General features: G+C 38.6%; 3 long non-coding RNA genes across 4 annotated transcripts; 1 reads left to right on the top strand and 2 right to left on the bottom strand.

The window, feature by feature from the left end:
* On the top strand, window positions 8,001–11,056 carry LOC109950135. The gene is made up of 3 exons (XR_002272428.1): window positions 8,001–8,888; window positions 10,352–10,477; window positions 10,711–11,056. It is a non-coding gene; the product is annotated as an uncharacterized LOC109950135 (long non-coding RNA).
* On the bottom strand, window positions 8,602–9,650 carry LOC109950134. The gene is made up of 3 exons (XR_002272427.1): window positions 9,324–9,650; window positions 9,113–9,210; window positions 8,602–8,996 (listed from the first exon to the last, which is right to left on the bottom strand). It is a non-coding gene; the product is annotated as an uncharacterized LOC109950134 (long non-coding RNA).
* Window positions 11,070–13,399, bottom strand: LOC109950133. Of its 2 annotated transcripts, none has more exons than XR_002272426.1 (2): window positions 12,959–13,399; window positions 11,070–11,934 (listed from the first exon to the last, which is right to left on the bottom strand). It is a non-coding gene; the product is annotated as an uncharacterized LOC109950133 (long non-coding RNA). The 2 variants fall into 2 exon arrangements; XR_002272425.1 differs by having other exon boundaries at window positions 11,070–12,027; window positions 12,959–13,398.

The following is a 21,694-nucleotide window of genomic DNA, read 5'->3' as shown; positions in this document are numbered from 1 at the left end:
GGTTCCGAGACCAAAAGTTGCTTCCCTTATTAGTTTGAATGTGTTAGTATAGGTATTGGACTATGGTTTGGAGATTTTTCGTCAAGACACCCACTGCTGCGCGTTGCGGGTGGCGATGCCTGGGCCATTGTGTGGCAGCCCATTGAGTTCTAAATTGTTTTCCTTGTCGTCTTGAGTATGACAGTATACTCGGATTTGGATTTGGTTATCGTTTGACAGTCGAATGGATATTGCACTGTCATGCGATATCCGGGTTCGGTAGGTTTGGACTGTTCGATCGGTCCCAATTTAAAAGATGTTGTTCTTTGTACCTCTGAGATTGTGTAGGAACTTAATGATCAAGAATTCAAGTCCCAGATACTCCGAGTCAATGATTCTAAGTTTAAGCGAAACGACCGTCGTCTAATCGTGCGATTGGCTTAGATCTGACCACTCGATCGAGATCAAACCTTTGAGACTTATTTAGTAAACTTTGTTAGATTTATAGGAAATTTCAAATCTGGAATCAGAGGTCGTGGGCCTCACATTCCTAATTGACCTAGATACCTCGTTGGCCTGATCAAGACCCTTTTGGTTGGGAGGTGTTTGTGGTTTGGTTGTTTGATTTCAAAACGATATTTTTTTTCTTATGAGAGTTTTATTAACTATTATGAATTAATGTTCTATCACTTTTACTTTCTAAGCATAATATATCTACGTTTATTTTTGTAAATGTGTTAAATGGATTAATAATTGGATTCTGTTGCTTTTGGAAATATGGTTGCCTTCGGAGATATTGATGTTTGCGGACATCCTGGTTGCCTTCAGAAATATTGATGTCTACGGACATCCTAGTTGCCTTAGGAAATACTGTTGCCCTCGGAGATATTATTGCCTCCGGACATCCTGGATGCCTTCAGAAATATTGATGTCTTTGGACATACAGTTGCCTTCAGAATGTCTTCGGACATATGGTTGCCTTTGGATTGTCTTCGAACACCTCAGTTGCCTTTGGACTTCTCTACGTGCATATGACATTGCCCCACGAGTATCAGGGAGGCCCGAACCGTGTGGTGCCAGGATTTTCATTCTCAGGTTGAGTATATCTCCTTGAGTCATGCGAGAGGAATTGACGAACTATTTTCTTGCTTAGGTGGAGTATATCTCCCTGAGTTCTGTGAGGATTTGCGTTCTCAGATTGAGTATATATCCCTAAATTCTGCTAGGAATGAATCTCAGGTCGACCATGTGTCCCCTGAGTTCTGCGAGTATTGCGTCTCAGGGCAACCTCGTGTCCCCCGAGTTCTGCGAGGATGTATCACACATGTGGCTATATGTGTGGTACTTGGAATTGACGGTATATTATTGGAATTGGTGGATTGTGTTTGAGGTACATCTATGTGGAGAATAGTGCAGTACCAACATGTGGTACAGTTAACAGGATACTCTTCACCACCCTGCTCATATTATCTGCACAGGGTTGGCCAGGATCCCTAGCCACCTACCCGATTTGTCTACACAGGTGGTTAGCTAGTTTCATCTTTCTCTATTGCCTTCGGATTTGATGGTATTTCCATATACCCATTGGTGAGTGATTACATGATATATGTACTATGCGAATGATTAGAGGTATGACTTTTTGGTAAAATCTGCCGTAGCACGATATTGTACGCTTTGGGCCCCCCTCTCTGCCCGCACGATTTTGTTTCTGGAGCTCACGAGCAACTTCCCAGTGGGTCACCCATCCTGGGATTGCTCTAGCCCCCAACTTGCTTAACTTCAGAGTTCCTACAACTCTGAAGCCAGTGAGCTCCCAAAAGGTCTCGTGCTAGATGAATGTGGGTGTGCACATATAAGGCTCATCACCCCCTCTCCGTTGGTTGATGTGAGATCTTACAATCCACCCCCCTTAAGGGTCCGACGTCCTCGTCGGCACACTCGCACCACACGGCAGAGTGGCTCTGATACCAAATTGTCACATCCCGAGATCGGCTCCGCCGTAGCACGATATTGTCCGCTTTAGGCCCCCCTCTCTGCCCGCACGGTTTTGTTTCTGGGAGCTCACGAGCAATTTCCCAGTGGGTCACCCATCCTGGGATTGCTCTAGCCCCCAACTCGCTTAACTTCAGAGTTCCTACAACTCCGAAGCCAGTGAGCTCCCAAAAGGCCTCGTGCTAGATGGATGCGGGTGTGCACATATAAGGCATATCACCCCCTCTCCGTTGGTTGATGTGGGATCTTACAATCACATCCCAGGATCGGCTCCGCCGTGGCACGATATTGTCCGCTTTGGGCCCCTCTCTCTGCCCTCACGGTTTTGTTTCTGGGAGCTCACGAGCAACTTCCCAGTGGGTCACCCATCCTGAGATTGCTCTAGTCCCCAACTCGCTTAACTTCGGAGTTCCTACGACTTCGAAGCCAGTGAGCTCCCAAAAGACTTCGTGCTAGATGGATGTGGGTGTGCACATATAAGGCACATCACCCCCTCTCCGTTTGGTTGATGTGGGATCTTACAATCCACCCCCTTAAAGGCCCGACGTCCTCGTCGGCACACTCGCACCACATGGCAGAGTGGCTCTGATACCAAATTGCCACATCCCGGAATCAACTCCGTCGTAGCACGATATTGTCCGCTTTGGGCCCCTCTCTCTGCCCTCACGGTTTTGTTTCTGGGAGCTCACGAGCAACTTCCCAGTGGGTCACCCATCCTGGGATTGCTCTAGTCCCCAACTCGCTTAACTTCGGAGTTCCTACGACTTCGAAGCCAGTGAGCTCCCAAAAGGCCTCGTGCTAGATGGATGCGGGTGTGCACATATAAGGCACATCACCCCCTCTCCGTTTGGTTGATGTGGGATCTTACAGAGCACCTGATTAGGCCCATTGGCTTTTAACAAATAAAAGTTACAACTCATCCACCATATCCAAAACCAAAATAGATAATGTTATTATATGCTAATTACTAAAGTTTTTTTTATCACTATACACTAGTTTTTCTTAGAAAATTTTAGAAAATATGAAACATTTCCATTGTGAACTAGCTATAGATGTTTCAATTCTAGAAATAGTTGCATTTTGTACCACAAAAGTGACAAATGGGTCAGCATTATCTGGAACTTATACACACTGACTAATGTCACGTATTTTCGATAAATTTTTGTTTTCTAAAATTAAAAAGAAAGAAAAAGTACGATTTCATAGCAAGGATCAACAATTAGGAGAAACGTTGAATGAAAAATCAAGACGACTGAGGCAATCAATGAGAAGACAATACAAAAAACTTAAATTTGAGAAATGAAAGCAGAGAATTCAAATGAAGAAAGCTAATATGGAGAAAGTTATATATAGAGAAGGGAAATATAAAGATCGAGCATTACTTCAAGAGGAGGTGATTCCAAGTAAGACATCACTACTACATTTTACGATTTGCGTGACGAAGACAATTTCGTCGAGCAGAGTTACATTTAGTCGCACAAATTCAAGCGCGACAGAAAATTTGTCGCGCACAATCTGTTTCGCAAAGAGCGTGAAGAAAGACTTTGCGCAATCAATTTTTCATTCGTCGCGCAAAATTGTGCGACGGTTACCCTTCGTTGCACAAAAGGTTCAGGGATGACACAACAGTTCCTCGCACGAACTTATATGCGACGAAAGAAGGTTCGTCGCCACAACAATGCACGGCGGATAATATTCGTCTCGCTATACGTCTCGTAGACATTTGCGGCACCAAGAGTTCTTCATCGCGCAATTCGTGCCTACACATTTTTGCGCGACGAAAAACCGTTGTCGCGCATATCCTTTTTACGCGACGAAACACTTCGTCGCGCAAGAATAAATTATATGTATTTTAAAAAAATGTATCATTTTTATTTTGTAAAATGTGAATTTGCGCGACAAGAAAGGTTTCGTCGCGCAAAATTAATATATATAAATATTATTTAATTTTAATATTACGTTTGTTTTATTTATTTTATAAAAAAAATAAATTTGGTTTTTTTTTTTTGGTAATAAAATGAAATTCCAAAAAAAAAATGAATTGTAAAGAACACATTTATTATATAAAATAAAATAAATGTATGCTGCAAGAGAAATATTTAAAAAATAATTATGAAAATAAAAAAACTAATCAAATAATGTTCCAAAATCTACATTGTCGTCTGGCACATGCGGTTCAGAGGTCTGGGGGTCTACAGGGGCCGTCGTCTGGTGGGAATGCTCGGGATGGACGGGCTCGGAGGTCGGCGCATCAAAATGCGGGACTGGAATGCCGGACTGTGCGAGGGACTGCAGAATGACCGACATCTGACTCTGAAGAGTGGCCACCTGTGCTGTCAAAGCAGTGACCTGACTGTTTGACTGCGCTGATGAACGGGGTTTGGGTTCCCTCCGCCTGGGATTCCTAATCCCTCTACAATATGTCCCCGGTCTCCTTCCTAGAGTCTGATCCAATGTCTCCGTCAAGATCTGGAACCCAGCATCCTGTGGAGGATCCACAGACTCGATCGGAGTATCGGGAGGAAGTTGGGAAGTGGACTCCTGAAGAACCAATTGGCTCCTCTCCACCATCGTCGTCTGTTTAGCATAACATAAAATATAAATTAAAACATTCATATAATAACCTTTAAACTTGAATGAATAACATAAGAATTAAAATGAAATAATACTTACATGAAGGGACTCGGCCAACTCATTCCCAGGTCGAACATAAACGTCGCCAAAGACGTTGATCTCTGGGAATTTGGACCCCCTAAATTGAACAAGAGAAGAAAAATATTAGTACGAAAAAATAAATTAAGAATAATGAAATATTAAAAATTAAATAAAATTTATTTTATTATTACCTGCCGCCGTGCATCCATCTTATAGGAGAAGGGCCTGGAACCTGAAAGATGGAGAAGAGTCTTCTTCTTCCCATTGCCCTTATTGACTTTGGCTTTATTCTGTTATACAAAAAATAAAACGTATTAGTTGAAATTGAAATGAAATATAAAAAATTAAAAAAACATTAGTAAGAAAAATATAATAAATTTGAAATTTATATTACAAATTACCACAAAAGCGGGCGCCTGAAAATGAGCGCAAAGCCACGCCCAACTATCCTCCCGCCCTTCAAGTTCCTTCGGGCAACCCTCCTGAAGAGCGACTTGCGGATCATCAAACGCCTCAAAATAGTGGTGCAAGTCGCTCTTCCACTGTTTGTACCTCTCAAAGAAGAGTCTGTTGACGTCCGCCAACGACTCGTCGTCGAGGTCTTCCAAGTTGTAGTTCGTTTGTAATAAATTAATTACATACATTTAAATAATAGAAATGTAAAGTTTGAAAGAAAAAGAATTAAAAGGCCTACATACCGACAACTGGCCGTGAACCTCCGTCTTGATCTCGTCAGGCATGACCTTCCAAGACTTTTATTTCATCGGGCAATGGCTCCAAAGACATGACCAATGTCGTGGGCCAAGGAGTTATGCAACTCCGCTGTCGGTGCAGCCCGATGTCTCTCGTCGTATCCGATGTTGATACGACTGTTGGTCACCCGGGTGACCTTCGCCGTCTTCAACTGCCGAGACGGCCCTCGAGTGTTCTTCTTGGCTGCAAAGAAAGATGACATTAATTTTAAATAAATAACAAATTTAACTATAAAATACACACACAAAAACAAAAACAAAAATAAAAAGAACTGGAGTTTAAGGAAATCTATACCTGGCTGTGCCCCGACGCATCAGTCGATGTGGTGTCGGTGGTGCTGTCGGGCCGATGACGCCGCCTGGCGGCGCCACTGATGAAGCCGATGAAGCAGGCGCTTGGGACCCCGCAGGACCAACTGCCAAGTGGTCCATTAGTGCTGGCGCAACGGCAGCAGATGCTGGAGTAGTGGCAGCAGATGTCGGCTGAGCTGGGGGCTCCGAACTTTGTGTAGTTGTCACCGCCCTACGACGTCTAATCAAGTCTGACATCTGCACAATTTCATTAATACACATACAAATTAATAAAATATACGAATATTTGAAAGCACATACAATTTTATTAAGATTCTTGACTTAGGGTTTGCGACTTCGGAGTATCCGGGACTCCGATCCATGATCCGTCGAATCCTAGACGATCCTAGAAATACAAGGTACACCATACGTCAGTTTGAGTTCGATCCAACGGTCCGAACATAACAAACCCAGAAATCGCACAATAGGTAAAATCCGTCCGAGACTCAAACGGTAACCAAATGCATGACTGCTACAGTATCCCACGCGCCACCACACGCGCCGTCAACGCGTGGGTGTCCAAAGCGATACAAATTGTCGGAAAATTCTAAAAACTAAAATTCTAAAAACTAAGGGCCAAGGTTCCTACCCTAGGTTGAAAACATCAATTGGAGCCACTATTGTTCTCGGACCTACCCCGAAAATGGCCAGAAGTGGCCAGAATTGAAATTCAAAAACTGACCGAAACGTAGGGTTTAAAATTGATTGCCCTATTGCAACAATTACTGAAATCCTACCAAACCATCAGCTAAAGCATCAAAAATAGTCCAGAAACCATACCTCAGGTGTCGGATTTGGTCGCCGGAGGAGATAGAACGAGGGCGGCGAAGATTCTGTGAAAACCGAGCAAATTCCGGCAGCTGGCTCGACGGTGACGGGGGGGAAGCTCCGGGGTACCAAGGTTGTGGTGGCACGGTCCAAATTCCAGTGGGGTAGGGGGCTGAGGTGACGGCGAAGAGAGAGAGGGAGAGAGAGAGCGAGAGAGTTAGGGCAAAAATCAGAAACTGGGGAAGAAGGAGGCCATTACGTCATTTCTGAAATTTTATTCGATTTTGCGCCACGAATAAATAAAAGTGTTGCGCAAAATATTTTAAATGACTCTAGAGTGACGACATAAGTATAACTTCCGTCGCGCAATATTGTGAGTCCGCCAAAATTTGGTATCAGGGAAGGGTTGCGCGGTTTTGCGCGACATATAGACATGAGTTTCGTCGCTCTCCACTAATCGCTAATTACAAATATCCCTAACGAGAGCAAAATTAATAGCGTTAGTACGAATTCACATAAATACTTTTAAACTAACGACAAAAAATACTTACCCAATAAACGTACTGAATTTCCAGCAGAAGCAGCGGCAGAGAGGTTGAGAGAGAGGCAGAATGCTATATTTTTTGCATTTTGCCTCTGCAATGGTAGAATTCTAATATGAAGAAGAAGGACTTTGCCCGACGAACCATTAATTTCGTTGCGCAAACTGCCGTCGTGAAAAACCATTTTTCCATCGCACAAAACGATTTTTTTCGTCGCGCAAAAACTTGTCGACAAAAAACTTTTGCGCCACGCATGACATTTTCGTCGCGCAAACTTTCATCGTGCAAATTCTAACTATCGACGCGCAAAAACAAAATTCCGTCGCGCAACATTTATAAAAATGTACCGACATCAAACTTTACGTGACGAAAACTAATTCCATCGCCAAAAAAAATAAAAATAAAAATCCACCCCCTCAATTATTTTGGCCCCAAAAAAAAAAAATCCCTCGTTTTCTTACGCGACGATAAACGATTTCGTCGCGCTAAACTGTCTTTTGCGACAAAACCTGTCGTCGCACAAGTTTTCGCAGCCAATTAACGGGATCCACTGTCGCGACAAAGTGTTGCATCGTCACGCTAGGTTTTCTTACGCGACGATTCTTCTCGCCGCGCAAGTGTTTGGCGCCAACAAAAACCTCGGGTTTTTTTTTTGCTCACTTTGTGCGACGAAGTTAAATTTCTGTCGCGCTAAGAGGTTTTGCGCTTCGAAAAATTTGGTCGCGCAGGTTTTCAATTTTTTACGCGATGAACCTTTTTTTCCGTCGCAGTAGTGCATTTTGCGCGACGAACTTGTATTCGTCGCGCAAATAGCAAAACGTAGTAGCGCATGTATTGTTAAAAGAATAATGAATAAATAATTACTTAAAAGCAAACCTTTATTTCCTTATAATTTCCACACACAAAAATAGTTACACTATCCTTAAGCCAAATCACTACTAAGATTTATATATGTGCTGGAAATGCTAATAATTAAGTCCAAGATGTATCTAGAAATTAGACAAATTCAAATTCTGAATTTTTTTTTTTGACTAATTTGGATAATCAAAATGCTGGTCCTTCATATTTTATTATAATTTCCACACACAAAAAAAAGGTGACAATGGACTTGTTGTAACTCAAATGGTAAGAGCAATTACCCCAACATCTAAGGTCTTATGTTTGATTTTCCCTTCTCCCAATATTGCTAATGTTAACAAAAAAAATAAAAAAAATTAAAGCGAGAATGGTACCAAGTGTGCCTGTATGGCAAGGCAATGGAAAGTGATAGAGAACTTGACGCAAAGTACAAAGTGAGAGATAATTAGATGCATTAATTGCTTACAAACCTCTACTAGGTTCGAATCAGAGTTTTAATGAAAACTATGGTTAGCGGAGGTACATGCCATTTTTGGTATTTTGAAAAAGGCTTTTTATCACAAAACGTTCCTGACGTTTGCGAAACTATCAGATTACATCCTTAAAGTTATTTGTATCACTCATGGTTCCTAACGTTAATATAGGTGCTTTTAAATAATCTCTCTGTTAAAAAAACTGTTAAATTCAGGGATATAATCGTCAAATCAATCTAAAATTATAAAAAATATATATTTTATTTCCTTCCCTTCTCTCTTTCTTTTTTCTTCTTGGCTACCTGCACCGTTGGACAGGAACAACTTGAAGAAGCTTTGACAAGCCAAACAGGACCAACAATCCATTATCAGGAGGTTCTTCAAGCATCCTACAAGTCTGGGCCTTTCGGGCTTCTTTCTCCTCCTTCATGGGTGTAGGGTATGGCTTCCTCTCTGACATTTTCCTTGGAGGTCTTGGTACATCCGCATGCAAAGGATAATCTGCATCACCAACTAAGGTAAGGGTTCTCTCCAATTCAAAACACGCCTTTTGATCAAGTCGACAATGAATCTTGTAAAACTGCAAGTTCTCCATATTATTCTTCTCTGCATATTGTGTGGAGATTCTGCACAATTACACAATTTGAAATAGAAATCAGAAATAGAAATCAGTAGCTTTGTGTTTCTTCAAACCAAACACAGCGAGTGAGATTAGCATTCATAGGAAAACGAGAGATCGAACCAGGGCCCGCCAGGATCACAATGTTTCGGGCAAAAGCTTTGGCCAAAATTTTTGTTCATTCAGTGAAAACATCGGTCAAAATTTCAGCAGCATCTCATCTGTATTTATAACATTTTCTCAAATTTATACACTCAAAGCAAATGTTAGAAAAATGCACTCAAAGCAAGAAATTGAAACAGCATCGAAAGGACACAAGATACAATGTGCTTACCTCTTCTAAATGACCAAATGCTGATATTTAACACCTCAAGCATCAACTTCCAAAGAAGACGAACTGAAAAGGAAGAAGAAGAGCCGAAGAAGGGGGAGGGCTGGGTAACTGAATACACCAGAAGAACTGGAGAAAATGAAAATGAAGAGCAAGAACCAATCAAATGAAGAAAACGAAACTGGACAAGAGTCTGAGGAAGAAGAAGAAGAGAGAGGAGGGGAGGACTGGAAACGGGAAGCGACTGTGAATTGCGGTGAAATTATTTTATTTTAGTTTTATGCGTAAAAAGGAGAGAAACAAAGAGAGAGAAGAGAGAAGGAATCTGGCGGAGAGAGAGAAGAAGAAGAAAAGAAAGATAGAGAAGAAGAAGAAGAAAGAAAGAGATAAGGGAAGGAAATTAAAAAAATATACATATTTTTTATAATTTTGGATTGATTTGACGATTATATCCCTTGATTTAACAGATTTTTTGACAGAGGGACTATTTAGGAGCACCTATATTAACGTTAGGGATCATGAGTGATACAAAAAAACTTTAAGAATGCAATCTGATAGTTTTGCAAATGCAGAAGGATTTAAATAGCAGGCTCTTCTTCTTTTTCCTCTCTCTTGCTCTCTAATGCTCTTTAGATGCTATCAGGGACGGACTTACACTTTGTCTTTTTAAGCCTAAACTAATATACGCAACCCACCCGATGGACGGCCCTACACTGTACAAACAATCGCTGCTTCTTTTATTTTTTGGTCGAAAACAACCCCACTTATTTTCTTTATTTGGTAGTTTATAATCCTTCTACACTTCACACACCCCTGCACGTAGAAAATAGAAAAGTGATATGTAATAGGTGTGTTTTGAGGGGTAAAACTCATTATGCCAATTTGGTTAGGTGTATTTTTTTGTTATCAATGAAATTTACTCGTACTGTCGAGTTTAACACGTGTGTGCATAAGATAAATTTAGCCCACTCTAGTTTGAAATCTTGGGTCTGTCCTTCAATAACTATTTATGACCGTTTGATTTCCTGCAGATCAAACGTTGTCTTCCTGCCACCTCCTTGCTTCCTGCACAAAACGTCTTCTCCATCCTCCCCTCCATCAATGCCCTCGCAAAATTAGAACCTATAACATTCTACATCGTATGCAAATTCGATGTGGTGAGTCACTTGGCTATGCACTTAAAATCGTGTCCATGGTATAAACAATACACTTATTCCTTGATTGCAAGTAATGAATTTCTTGAGTGCTGAACTTTCAACTTATAGAATGTGTCATCAAATTTCAAAATTAAAAATTGAATACCATGGGGGATAATGTATTCATTTTGGTCCTATCTCTTTCTAATTGTTTTATGTCCTTGCATTTAAAACCTATATTTGCTTTCGTGCAGTCACTACTACAAAAATCGCAATAGACGACGGTAATCCACCATCGTGTATCTGGTTTTTCAACCGTCGTGAAATCGACCGACATCTTTTGATGCATAAAACCACGACGATAAATTCCCGTTGTCTATTATTTCTAAAGACGACGCTTTTACTCAAAACTGTCGTCTATTAGATGGTTTTTTTGAAAGAACTGTCGTCTATTAAATGTAAAGACAATAGTTTTTAGTAAAACCGTCGTTGTTCTGATGTAAAGACGACAGTCTTTTGGTAAAAACTGTCGTTTATAGGTGAAGGAGACGAGTTTTAAATACCGTCATTATTTATAATATTCATGACGGTTGTTTGTTAGAAGATGACCGTATTTTGTTAAAAAACCATCATTGATTGTATATAAAGACGACGGTTTTTACAATAAAACCATCGTTTAAAGAAAACCACAAATCTTACAAAATATATTTCATTAATTCTAATCACTGCCATTAATGGTGATAAAAACAAGTTCTAAATGACCAAATCGTCTACCTTCTCCGAAGATGTGCATGGTCCAATGAACCTCTGAATTTTGATAGCCTTTGAGCATTTGATCACAAGTGTACCACTGACACAATTAATTTTCAGTAATGAGATTGACATATATAATTAGAGGTTAAAGAGAATTCATCAATGGAATAAGTCTAAGCATAATAAACAAGAGTTGAAAAGGGTCCAAGAATTCCTACTCTTTACAAGTCTGGAGGCTCTCTGAAAGTAAAGCAAATTAAAATGCAAAAATCGTTACACAACACAAGTAATAAAAAAAGAACAAGAACAGGGGATTTTAGAAAGCAGGGGAGCTTGGCTCACTTACTTGCCAAGAAGCCTGAGCAAGTTGCCTGAAAGGAACAACGAAGCAACAATAAACATGCCCACATATTAAATCAGAGTGAGGAAGTTATATTGGTAGACTTGGAGTAAAACCCATGTTGAGGTTGCTGTCAAAAAAGAGTCAGGTGGGGTGTTGGCAATCCACAGTAATAAGCGAACTTTGTAATTATATAGGAGAATATGGCATCAACGAACAGGATAGAAATAAGCAACCACTCAAAGATAGCTGTTACCAAAATTGTAGTCAAATCCTGGGGGGCTTTCTGCATAAATGCAGATGAAGTCCCCATAGCCATGTGCTTGAAATAGAAAACACTCCAGTCCTTCCAATAAGAATCAGTACTCCAAGGTGAAACTTGAAACTGTAACCAGTAATGGACAAGGGAGGTTCAAAACAATCAAAGAAACAACTAATGTAACACCAGAAGCTAGGCCTGCATCATTCCTCCCATAAACTGAGAAGGCACCAAGGATTGAAAAATGAGCCAAAAGTAAACAAGCAGGCAATAAACAAAAAACCAAACCTAAGAATTTTGAAAGAAAACCTCTTAACCCAAAAATAGAAAAGGGAAGTAAGTGACATGCATAAACCAATTTCATAGACAATTAGTCGATAACCATGAAAAAACTATACCACAAGCTTACAAACAAAACATTTATACGAACGCAACCCCATTTCTCATAGAAACCCCCTTTCTCATAGAAAATCCGATATCGAATAAATCGTGAGCATGCATATCAAACCAATATTAATGAATATGATAAGACGATATTACTCATACATCAAGAACCAAATAATCTAAGCCAATACTTCCATTAAAAGCTACCAATCTGCATCCCAAGGCGGCAGAAACTTACAAGGGTCAACGCCATAAAAAAAGCACAAACACAGAGCAATGGGGAGTAACCGATTTCTCTTAGCAGATCAAAACACGTGACCAAGAAGCTAGCAAATCCAAGTAAACAAGAAAACTGAAACAACCCATACCCAGAATTCCAATACAAGATCACTAATAACACCCACTCCAACAAATGACCCAAAAAAAAAGCCAGATCAAAATGATAAAAGAGAGAACTGAATTTGAATTTGAAATTTCATCACTTGAAACATGAATACCCATCAAAAGGCTAATGACCCAATTCAATCTAATTAACCAACTTGGCAGTACAAAACAGAGACTCGATTCACATAAAGAATGAATATTTACCACACTCACCAATCCAATTAACAACAAAAACTAAGATGATCAAATTATAAAAATATAAGTTGCATTGAAAACAAGAACTTACTTACAATTACAAAATTAGAATATTAAACAAGAAAAAATAAAAATTGAAGTCAAATAAGAAGAACCCTAAGCTAACCCTAGAAAATTAGCTTCGTACCTTTTTGGTTTACGAGTAAGAAGATCTAATCTAACGTTCGTAGAATGGAAGATGGGAATCCAGTTAGGGGCTTCAAAATGGTCGCGACGAGGAAGGTTAGCTGCCATGGGCACCGCGAGGGAGATGGCGAAAGCGGTGAGCTCGGTGGACTGAACCGCGCACTGGAGATGGCCATCTTGAAGAGCTCGGTGACTTGAACGGCGCGACAGAGATGGTGATATCAGCGAGTTCGGTGGAAGGCGTGAGGGAGATGTGCTTCATAGATGTGAGAGAGAGTTGAGAGAGAACGGATTTTCTGAAAGGAGGTGAGAGAATTTGAGATTTTGAGAGAGCGAGGGCTTTCTATAAAGTTCCGCGCTCGCGAACTTAAGAGTGAAATTTTTGTTTAGCGCCTCTTAAAAACACGACGGTCCCAATAAGGTATCGTCGTAATTTTGAAAATCAACCCAACGCGGGTGTGTTAGGTACCTTACCACGACAGTATTATAACATTCGTCGTCTTTTAAAACATGACGACAGTTTTTATATAAAGGGTCGTCTATTGTGTGTCATAGTTTAACATAATTGTAGTAGTGAGTGCAGCTTCTCGTGAATCAATTGGAACCCTTAACTGAGCAGAAATTAATTGGTGGGTATTTACAACTTCCAACAATCATCCCAGTAGGTTGAAGATGCTCTATCACAAGGGATGGCGGCATTGCAGCAATCCCTGGCTGAGACATTGGCCATGTTGAAGATTTTAAGAAATATAACAATCTGGAAAAAAGCGATCGGTCGCTTCAGGGAAACGACCAATTGGTTTTAGGCAAAGCGTCTTGCGAAGCCTGAAGTGGCTCTCGCGAAACTTACTGCCAAATTGGGACTTGTCAGTAGGTTCGTGTTGGGGTGCAGTTTCAAAGCACATTTTGAGTGCTTAGATGTGTCTCTTGATGACTAAGTGTTCGAATTACATATATGAACGTTAGAAACACTTCATATACATGATTTAAACATAAAGACACACACACTTACATGAAGAGATGTATCCTCATTGAAGTGATACCTTTTGATTAAGAGGTGCAATTCAGAAAAGATACATACTCCCCTGTAAATAGAGGAGGATTATTGCAAAAGAATACATATTCAATCCTATCATTCACAAACTCTCCTCCTCCGATTTTCATAAAGCAAAATTTATCTAGAGACTATAATATGCAGTAATAGCCTCTAGACATTCTTGAGTGTCCTTGTCAATTCTAAAGTGTGTTTGGTGTTTTTCTTCGAGTGTGCACCTCATTGATAAACAACACCACTAAATCACTTCATTGTATCCACAAGACTTTTTGAGTATCCCTTTGTACCAAGGTTGTAGGAGCAAATAAATTTTGTTAGATAGCCTTTCACTACTACAAAAAAGCAAAAAGACGACGGTAAATCACCGTCGTGTATTTGGTTTTTCAATGGTCGTGGAATCCACCGTCATCTTTTCCCTCATAAACCACGACGCTAAATAACCGTCGTTGTTAAACAATACAACGTCATCAAAAAATACAAAACGACGTCTTTGTACTGCAAAAAGATCTAAAAAAAGCAATCGATGATGATAATAGACGACCAATTCTCTAAAAAGACCGTCGTTAAAAAGGGAAAATATGACACATATTAAGAGAACAAGGCCGCAAGATAGACATACAACGACGACAATAAAAATACGCCGACGTTAAATATAATTTTCACGACAATAAAAAATATGACGTCTTTAAATACATTAGAAGACGACGTTATTGATACCTACTACGTCGCACATATAAACACAACCGTCGTACAATTAATTTTCCACTTCGATTTTTTGATAAAAGATGACGTGGAAATAGTTGTCAGTGTCATTATTTACGACGTATGTGTTTCTATAGTAGACGTTGAAAAACTAAACAACGTCAGTTACAAATATATGAGAGTCGTATTAAAAAATTTATACGTCCTATTTTCAGAAACAAACAACGACCATAAATATTAGACGTTGTTAAATACAACAACGTCGGAAAACAATAAAAACAGACGTGTTTATTCTGCTAAAGTTCTACAACGTCTCTTATTTACAAAAAACCGTCGTGAAATAAATTTTCCACTTCGATTTTATCTAAAAAAGATGACGTGGAAATAGTTGTCAGTGTCATTATTTACGACGTATACATTTATATAGTCGACGTTGTATTTATATGTATTCATTACTCACGACGCACTTAATAATATAGACGACGTTGAACGTCTAAACAACGTCGGTTCCAAATAAATGAGAGCCGTATTACAGAACATATAGACGGCGTAGATTATGATGGGAGCCGTATTACAAATAACGTCGTTTAATTGTTATTAGACGGCGGTTATAATGAATTTCCGTCGGAATTAATTTCGTTCCTCTTCGTTTATAAAAGAACTTGCGACGTGGAAAATGTATGATGACGTCGTATTTTTTAACGTTCAGATTACATATCTCGTTTTTTAGACGTCGGTATTATGGGATTGGAGTCGTGTTATTTTGAATTACATGGCGGTTCTTTATCCTTCACCGACGTGATATCCTGAATAATTGCTTCACAATAGCGTCGTGGTTCTTCATTGTTACGTTGCTTTAAGACGTCGGTAAATATGCTGAATAACTGATTCACAATAACGTCGTGTTTTGTTTGAACGTAGAAAGTGAAGAAATCACATTACAATATATTACAAAATTAATGTCATACACTGCCAATTACATAAGCATCATTCAATCCATATATCTTCACACCCATCTCGAATATTTTGACCGCCTAACTCACCTACCAGTTCATCAAATGTGTCAACATTTGGCATCCCTCTAGTAAATGGCTCACACTCAATTATCACATCACCTAATACTTCATCACCAATAACATCATTATATTCTCTACTAGGCATTGATAACACTACCGACCAACCACGATGCATCGGGTCGTCAACAAAAAATATTTGTTTGACTTGAGAAGCCAAAACAAATTGGTCATTCCTATGTCCAATTTTACTCAAATCTACCAGGGTAAATCCAAGTTCGTCGACTACAAGACCAGAACTATCTATCCAATCACACCTAAAGACTGGGATTGTAAACTTTTGGTAGTCAAGGTCCCAAATTTCTTGAATGACACCATAGAAACCCATATTTGAGAGAATTGGGTTTTTATCCTTGGCACTAGCAACTTGCATGGTATGTGCAAGTAAATAAACTCCACTATTTTGAGTTGTCCGCACATCATCTTGTGCCTTGATATTGAATTTAATACCTTTAATAAGATAGCTCCTATATAATGGCACTGACATGTTTGGACCAGCTGCTAGCCACCTTAAATTTTCTGATACGCCATGATTGTCTTCCTCAACTTCACTTTGAACCTGCAAATTAATCATATCTTAATTCATCCTAACATATAAATAAGAAGAAAATTAAAAGAGAAATACGTTATTCAACAACATATACCTTGAAGCGTAGCCATTGAATGAAAGTGCTATTGTGCTTATCCTGCAGCCACTTTGTTCTCTTTCTAAATTTTGGATAAGCAGTCTTGATGTGGATCATATGTTGCCTACATGACACGAAAAATTCAAGCATTACGGTCCCAAATATATAAGATAAACATAAGAAATAATTTTAAATGGAAACTTAAAGAATAAAACTCATACGTACTCGATATAAGGTAGGACTTCCTCCGTATTCTCCAAGACATATAGATGTGCTTGATTCAACAGGTCCTGATCAACTACGCTCACTGTGCAACCTGATAATGGCTTTGAAACTCCCATCTTTTGGCTTGAAGGCACTCCAACTGTACTAACATCAGATAAATGCTGAGTACAAAACTCTACCGCTTCTTCAGCTATATACCGCTCAGCAATGCAACCTTCGGGACGAGTACGATTCTGAACATACCCCTTCAGCACTTTCATATATCTTTCAAACGGATACATCCACCTAAAATATACTGGCCCACATAGACGAACTTCTCTGACAAGATGTACTACTAGATGAACCATGATATCAAAGAATGAAGGGGGAAAGTACTTCTCAAGCAAACACAGAGTAACTACTACATCTTCTTCCAACTTATCTAGCTTGGAAACATCAACAGTCTTTGCACATATAGCATTGAAGAAGAAGCACAAACGAGTTATTGCATACCTTGCAGGCTTCTCCAAAACAGAACGAATTGCCACAGGGAGCAATTGTTGCATTAAGGTATGACAATCATGTGATTTAAGGCTAAGAAGTCTTGAATCTTGTACAGATACAAGATTTTTAATATTTGAAGAATAACCTTCAGGGACCTTCATACCATAGAAAGAATTGCAAACCTCTCTCTTCTCTGCTCTTGACAAATTCCAAGGCCCAGGAGGCAAACGAGTACGTCTTTCTCCATACTCGGGTTGCAAATCAGTTTTGACCCCCATGTTCAATAAATCTAATCGAGCAGCAATCCCATCTTTATTTTTTCCAGGGATCTCCAGCAATGTACCAATGATACTATCGCAAACATTCTTCTCAATGTGCATAACATCTAGGGCATGCCTCACAGGAAGGTATTTCCAATACTCGAGATCAAAGAATATTGATTTCTTCTTCCAACAAACTCTGTCACCATTTTCAACCATATGCAGCACTTCTTCTCCGGTTAATGGCTCTGGAGGTATGCCATATTCAGGTTTCCCATTAAAAGCTGCACGTTGCCTCCTATATGGATGATTGATTGGTAACCATTTTCTATGCCCAATGTAACAAATTTTGTGGCCATTTTTCAACCTGTGACTAGGTGTATCATCGCCGCATATTGGACAAGCTTTATATCCTTTAACAACACAACCAGATAAGTTTCCATAGGCGGGGAAATCATTAATTGTCCACATTAATGCAGCTCTGAGTGTAAAGTATTCTCCATTATGTGCATCATACACTCCTCTAATCCCAACCCACAAGGATTTTAAATCATCAATCAAAGGCTCCAAGTAGACGTCTATATCATTTCCGGGTTGTTTAGGACCGGAAATCAATAAGGTTAACATCATGAACTTTCGTTTCATGCACAGCCATGGAGGGAGATTATATGTAACTAAGATAACCGGCCAACAACTATATCTGCTACTTAGAGAACTGTGGGGATTGAATCCATCAGATGAAAGAGCCAATCTCAAGTTTCTCGGCTCATTACCAAACTCAGGCCATTTATCATCAAGAAGTTTCCAAGACGGGGAATCCGCCGGATGAGACATCTGACCGTCAATTGATTTTCTAGCAACATGCCACCAAGTCAAACTCTTAGCTGTCTCATGTGATTGAAACATCCTTTTAAACCTTGGAATTGGGGGAAAATACCACACCACCTTCGCTGGCACACCCTCTTTCAAGATTGCATCTTTGCCTTCCTTCCACCTTGAGATACCACAAGTAGGACAATTAGTTGAATCCTCATACTCCTTCCTATACAAGATGCAATCATTGGGGCATGCGTGCATTTTCTCATAACTCAGCCCCAATGCACACAAAGTCTTTTTAGCCTCATACATGGAGGTTGGTATTGTATTTCCTTCTGGAAGCAAATCGCCTTGAAGTATCAATAATTCTGTAAAACAGACATCACTCATCCCATGTTTTGCCTTCAAATTATACAACTTCACTAATGCCGATAACTTCGTGTACTTTCTACAACCAGGGTACACTGGTTGATCTCCATCCCCAATCACATTGGCAAACTCATACGGATCCGAACCAAAATCACCAAAATCATTATCATCCATATCAATTTCTTCAGACACAAAACTGTACCTACTATGGCCATCATCTTCTTCAACATTTCTGCTAGCATTAGTAGTTGCTTCCCAAGGTTCTCCGTGAAATGTCCAATTCTTATAGCTTTGGTCAATTCCATTAAAGTATAAGTGATCCCTTATAATTCCAACCCCAAACAACTTCAAATTAACACATTTAACACATGGACAACGGATATGTGTTGTAGTTAGAAGATTTTCTACAGCAAAGTTCAAAAATGCTTCCACCCCAAACTCATATGCCTTCGATCTTCTATCCGAGTGCATCCATGACTTATCCATCTCCGACACTATAACCTATTATCTATAATAAAGTGAAAATACAGGCAATGACCATCACTATAGCAGATTATACAATGATCTAATCGCAAGTAATAAACAACAGAGACGACGGGTTTTAATCAAAAACAGACGTATTTGGCATATATAGACGACGGATTTTCAACAGACGTCGTCTATTATACGTAATACAAACGACGGTTTATGAAAAAACCGTCGTGTATAAGTAATACAACGACGGTAGTTTAAAAACACCGTCGTGTAATCGTCGTCGTACGCCTTAAAATTCGTCGTGTCTCAGTTTATTTTCAAGAACACAAAACCCATTAAGAACACAACATATATATGAAACCAAGCAAGAAACCAACATATACATGAAACCAAGCATGAAAACAATAAATCCATTCCCAATTCAACATAACATAGGGTGATTAAAAGATACGACAAAATTAAATCCATTCCCAATTCAACATAACAGATAATGTAATCCATGAACCCATTAAACAGAAAATCCATGAACCCATACCTATAAGCATTGGTGCACTTTGCACCTTCTCCAGAGCGGAAAATGACAAGATCAAATAAAGGTGTCCTTTTGCTGGAAATCATTTGGAAGTTGGTGATGTGTCTTTTTGTGTTGATTTCCAGCAAAAGTACACCTTTATTTGATCTTGTCATGAACCCATTAAACAGAAAATCCATGAACCCATACCTATAAGCACATTATTAACAGATCGCAAAGCATATACCTAAAACCCTTTAACAAAACAACCTAATATCATTCAATGAATTTACAAGGGGAAGATAGGGTTTGTACTTACAGGTTGGACGAGCTCACAGATTCGACGAGCCTGGAGAGTGCAACTTTTAATTAGAGCAGAAGTGAGAGAGCGAAATGTTATGTCGCGTGAAATCTGAAATTTTAGGTTTCAGGGATCAAAGTATAAGAATAAGAGCCAAATCTAAAAAAATTTAGGTCGCGCGAAAATTTTTAGAGCGCGCGCGTTATAAAACGTCGAAAGAAAAACCAAGGCGAAAGTTCTACAAGTACCGACGTAAATTTAATATTCCACGACGGAAACTTCATTTTTCGGATTAAGAACGTAAGGCCGTTCATTTTTCGGATTAATTTTAAATTTATTTTGAATTTTTTATATAACGACGACTGAAAAACCACGTCGGTGTTAAGAAATTAAAGACGTTGTAAATTATATAAACCGACTTACATATTAAAATAACGTCGTTTAAAGCGTAAACCATGTCGTATGTTTTACTGTACGACGTAAAATATGTATTCCACGACCCAACCACCGTCGTTAAAAATTAATACACTAAACCCATAAAATTAAATTATACAATTTAAAAAATTAAGTTTATAAAAGGTTTTATGGTTTTAAAGCCTAACATATAACATAGACTACCCAAAAATTATACTTTAAAAATAAACCCCAATAAATAACAACACTAATCTCTAAACCCTAGACTCTAAACCCTAAACCATTAAACTAGAAGTGATTTTATGACTCATCAAAACAATTTTGTTTTGGATGGTCATTTTAAATTTTTGTTATTCAAAATGAATTTTTTCAAGGTTTATGTGGAAGAAAATATATCAATGACTTCATAGGAGTTGACTTTTCAATTTTCTGATTTATTTTAAATTTATTTTGAATATTTTGATATAAAAATAATAAAATATTCTTACCACAACAACAAACCACGTCGGTGTTAATAAATTGTAGACGTTGTAAATTGTAATAGACTACTAAGTCGTTAAAATGACGTCGTTAAAATGAGAAACCACGTCGGTGTTAAGAAATTAAAAACGTTGTAAATTATATAAACCGACTTACATATTAAAATGACGTCGTTTAAAGCGTAAACCATGTCGTATGTTTTACTGTACGACGTAAAATATGTATTCCACGACCCAACCACCGTCGTTAAAAATTAATACCCTAAACCCATAAAATTAAATTATACAATTTAAAAAATTAAGTTTATAAAAGGTTTTATGGTTTTAAAGCCTAACATATACCCTAGACTACCCAAAAATTATACTTTAAAAATAAACCCCAATAAATAACAACCCTAATCTCTAAACCCTAGACTCTAAACCCTAAACCATAAAACTAGAAGTGATTTTATGACTCATCAAAACAATTTTGTTTTTGATGGTCATTTTAAATTTTTGTTATTCAAAATGAATTTTTTCAAGGTTTATGTGGAAGAAAATATATCAATGACTTCATAGGAGTTGACTTTTCAATTTTCTGATTTATTTTAAATTTATTTTGAATATTTTGATATAAAAATAATAAAATATTCTTACCACAACAACAAACCACGTCGGTGTTAATAAATTGTAGACGTTGTAAATTGTAATAGACTACTAAGTCGTTAAAATGACGTCGTTAAAATGAGAAACCATGACGGCTATTTAACTATACGACGTAAAATATATATATCAACGACTTAACCGCTGTCGTTACATAAACGTCGTCGATGATACCCTGAACCCTTAAGAAATTGAAGATGTTGTAAACCATAAACGACTCAATTGTTCAAAGAACGTCGTCTAACTATATTTTTACGTCGTAATTGTTTAAAACACGAAACAACAAAATACGACGGTTTGTGACTTTA

Source organism: Prunus persica, chromosome G7 (genome assembly GCF_000346465.2).
Source record: "Prunus persica cultivar Lovell chromosome G7, Prunus_persica_NCBIv2, whole genome shotgun sequence".
Classification (NCBI taxonomy): domain Eukaryota; kingdom Viridiplantae; phylum Streptophyta; class Magnoliopsida; order Rosales; family Rosaceae; genus Prunus; species Prunus persica.
The sequence above is the reverse complement of the archived record's forward strand: the minus strand, read 5'-3'. Positions and strand labels throughout refer to the sequence as shown.